Below are 4,800 nucleotides of genomic sequence, written 5' to 3' on the forward strand. Positions count from 1 at the left end.
ACGTATCACGAACAAGAAGATTAACATTTAGATCACCACAGACAACTAAATAATCATAATCTACAATGTATGACGACAGCGACGAAAATAAAGAATCAAGACTTATGGATTTATGAGGATTGTACACATGACACTAATATTTTGGAAGACTTATCATACACTTCGACAAATAAGTACTCAACACCAGGGCCTTCAGACATTAATATTGGTTTTATCTTGATATTATTTTTGTAAAAAATTGCCACACCGCCACCTTTTTTATGTGTCCTATCATTTCGGATGAGCCTGTAGTTATTGATGTTAAAGTGAGAATCATCCAATTCATATGAAAACCAGGTTTCAGTCACACAAATTACATCAACAGCAGAAGACTCAAACACAAACCTGATATAATCCATTTTCTCATTGTTCAAGCTTCTAGAATTAAAATGCACTATGTTGAAACCATTATGCTGCTGACATAAAACATTAATCATAGCCAGACTGTTATCAACAACACCGCGCGCTCGAATACTAAATGACATAATTAAGCATATAAACCAAAACAACTATTGGACGAAAATAAGAACTCTTAATAACTAAACAAAGTACACTTAAACTGACCATCCTCACAATAAATTTTGAGTGTAGTGTAAAGTAAAATAAACATAGATAAAAGAAAAAGGAGAAGAAGGCTTTAAACTTCTTCAACAAGTAATTAAGCATGTGTGAATATGCATGTAAATACATATGCTTTAAAAACATCGCAGTGCATCAAACGCAGAGATCTTCACTGGAGGAGAGCCTTTACCTGCTCTTACATAAACTTCACCTCTCAGCGTAAATGCAGATTTCAGTTTCCCAGCCCTTCTCAGTTTTGTCGCCTCTTGCAATATTTTCCTATTCGCCAACGACAGACTCTCAAATATTCTGAATTGGCCATCAAGACCAACTACAGACAGAGATATTGCAGAATTAGTCCGCTTACGATACTCGCCAAAAGCACGCAGCGTTCGGTTGCGATCATACGGGCTGTGAAATTTTATGATTACCGCGCAATTCGCTCTACTCTCTTTATTTTCTTTATTATCTGGTCGCGCGGCTCTACAAATATCACGAATCTGCGGAGCGAGGAAATCAATAGAGATGCAAATTTGATTAAATATGCTCTTAAGATTTTCCCCTTCCACATGCGGTACACCAAAGATGACAGCGTCAGCAGCAAGCTCCGGAATCGTTTTCTCTGCCTGTAGTCTCTTTAGCTGGTTTTGCAATTGCTCCACTTTGCTCTTGAATTCGCCCAATTCATTTTCTAGCACAACTATACGCTGCTCCGACTCGCTTGTTTTGTTTACTAGGGCAGCAACTTCTTCATCAATTCTCTTCGCTAATGTGTTCTCGAGCGCCGTTATTTTTTCAGACAAGCTATCAAATAGCGATTGCAGCTTATCAGATTGTTGCTGTGTTTTCTCCTCCAAGTCATGCAAAGTCGTGAGAACTGTTGCTAAAATCGCACTCTCGTCCAATTTCGGCGTTTTTGCCAACGGAGAACCTTTGCTGGTGCGACGTTTAAGAGCACCTGGGGGGGCAGGGGACATCACTTACAGCAAAATTTGTTGACAAACAAACGAATCAGCCAATAAATCAAACTAAATAAATATTTTAATATTTTCCGCACGTATATAGTTATAACGTCGTAGGTAAATCAACTTAAAGCAGATGTTTTGTATGCGAAACCGTAATTTCACTTGACTATGTTAAAAAACAACGATATTTTGATTTTAACTGAGGAGCGAAAAATTACACGTCCGTACGAGAGACACTAGTTTAGTTTATTTAGCTTCTTGCTATTTTTTCTAGTTCACAATTGTAGTAATTTCACAAATATTAACGTGATTTGCTTAGTGTTACGTATGATATTATTTTATGCAATATTTTCCTTAAAATAATGGATCAATAATCTTCTATATATAATAATATTTCTTTCACTTTTAATAGCGCTTGGTAAGTCATTAAACATCTTTAATCCTTTACATAACAGAACGTTTTGTGACCTATTAGATCTGTAAAAATTAATCCTAAAATCTTCGTTATTCCTTAGGTTCTACGGTTGCACATCTCCCACATACACTAACTGCCTTGACAAATACTTGGGTAGCAAATTATGTTTCTTTTTAAATACAAATATCAAAACATTCATTATAGTTCTTTGGTTGATATTAAGCCATTTTAAGATATCAAGTATGTATGTTATTGGGGTCAATACATTGCACAATAGGATACAACGCATACCCTTATTTGTAATTTTTGCAGCCTATTTCTCATTTCTGCTGTACCCAGGAGCACTATTGTAGAGCAATACTCAAAGTGGGGTTTGATCATCACATTGTACAATCTTAAGGCGCTATCAATTGATAAACGTTCACTTCATTGTCTGTGATTACATCTTCACCTGAGTTTCCATTTATTATGATAGTCTTAGTTTTGTTAACATAATTTTAACTTATTCATTTTCAAATTCTCATCTACGTTTTTTAAGTTCATTCTTTCAATGCATTCACGCGTTGAAAGCCCAGATGTATATAATAGGGCAGGGATTCCCAAACTTTTTTCACCTCGGCACCCTTGTGCTAAAAAAATTTCGCGGCACCCCTACTCTTCAAATGTCTACGAAAACAAGAAAACACAGTGCAAACTTGGATCATGAATAGATTAACGATAACCTTAAATTCTTAGATGGGAATTGAAATCGGTTTTGTTTTTTTTGCTTAAAAATTACTTGTTTATGTAAGCATTTGTTGAAAATGTAGTCTCACATAGAAATGTAGAAATGTAAAAGTAAGGCCCCTATTATGAGTTGCATTCGACTGTGGTCGAAAGTTCTGACCGAGCGAATTTTCATTTGGTATTATGACGCTCATTCGATGAAGAATAGCGCTATTGTGAATTTCGCTCGGTTAGGTTGTTTACAATAGTACATTTTTCACCGCTGAGAAGTTTTGTTTACAAAGCGAGCAAACTAAATAGTGTGCTTATATTAATTAATTAAATAAAAAAGAAAGCGAGTTTATAAAAACGTGGTAAAAATGAGTACAACGGAGTTCTCTGGTTCAACGATTCGTTAGAGGATGAAAGCTTGGTAAACTGGCCAGGAGTGGAAAATGTTTAAGAGGGTTTAAGTGTTATTAAAGCGCTAACTAGGAAAAGTGGTAACGTATTTAACTTCATTTCCGGCAATACTAATCTCACCAAGCCGGTAAAAATTCTCTGGGTAAGAGGGCATGCTGGTATACTGGGAAACGAATTGGCAGACATCGCAGCGAAAGAAGCTGCACGCCTTCCTCTAATCTACGAGCCTCAATGTATAGATACAGCAATCATTTCATGTTACTCCGCTAAGCAATCTGTAACAAAGTCAGCTGAGTGGAGCATCGCTCGCAAATTTTTAAGGGTTCACAACACAACACTATCAAGACCGAACTATAATCCCAACTTTTCCCGTGAGGAATGTGTTACACTCGCTAGAGTCAGACTTGGAACAACGCTATTTTCCACTAAACACCAAAACACCAGAATGGGCCCACTCAATTGTACTTCTTGTTTGGTCAAATTGGACATTGAACACATCCTTTTTCATTGCCCAATATCCAGAACTCTCCATCCACCTAAAGCTCTGGACTGCAGCACAAGCGAAAGCATCACAATCGTCAAGAATCTATCGCCCCCAACAACATCGTTCAATGCATCTGATAGACAAAGGGTTATTCATCGTCGGTGCACCATGACCTAGTTATCCACCTGCACCCCACAATATTTTATAAATTCATTTATAAAATATTAAACAAATAAATATTTTGACATAAAATATATTTAAGAAATTGGTCTACAGATTTATTAAAAACATCCGACGGGAAAATTTTCCAATACGGAACCCGGCTTAAAAAAAAAAAACAATGAGGGGGTTTAGAGCGGCTTTTTGTGATTGTAAATCTGAAAACCCCACCCTCCGGAGGCTTATAGTTTTTATGAAAATTGAATTTTAAGTTGCAAAAAATGTCAACTTCAACCTCACTTTTTGCTTCGTAAACCAATTGAAGTAAAATGTCGGTGCTGCCACACAACAAAAAATGCCAAAAAAAGCACTGAAAACGAGAAACAATACAAACGGGCATTGTAATTATTTTGTTTAATTAAATATCGATGTATTGATAAAAAAAAAGTGATTCAGTCTAAAATGGAGAGATTTTGTAATAAAAATGTTAACTTAGTTATTTATCGAAGTATTGATTTTTATGGGAAAAGCGCCGCAGGCGAAAATTTTGAATAAAACATCGCGCGATTTTTTATTAAAAATTTTCATTATTTATCGAAGTATTGATTTTTATGGAAAAAGCGGCGCAGGCAAAAATCACGCGATTTTTTATTAAAAATTTTCATTATTTATCAAATTATCGATGTACTTTTTCTACATTTGTGTACTTTGAACTACAATAACACCAGTAAATATTATTTCCCCCCGAAAAAATATATATCGTTATGATCAGGAGTAAGACCCCTATCGATCCTAATATTATTATTTTTAATAAGAGCAATGTACGTCTGTTCTGCCTTTTCCAAGTTGGATAGGGAAGCAAAGCGCATGGGTCTGGTGGTAAACGAGGACAAGACGAAGTATCTCCTGTCATCAAACAAACAGTCAGCACATTCGCGCCTTGGCACCCACGTCACTGTTGACAGTTACAATTTCGAGAAAGTAGAGAATTTCGTTTACTTGGGAACCAGCATTAACACCGATAATAATGTCAGCATTGAAATCCAACG

Source organism: Rhagoletis zephyria, unplaced genomic scaffold (assembly GCF_001687245.7).
Source record: "Rhagoletis zephyria isolate East Lansing unplaced genomic scaffold, Rhagoletis_zephyria_1.1 Rzeph_scaffold_03090, whole genome shotgun sequence".
NCBI classification, from domain to species: domain Eukaryota; kingdom Metazoa; phylum Arthropoda; class Insecta; order Diptera; family Tephritidae; genus Rhagoletis; species Rhagoletis zephyria.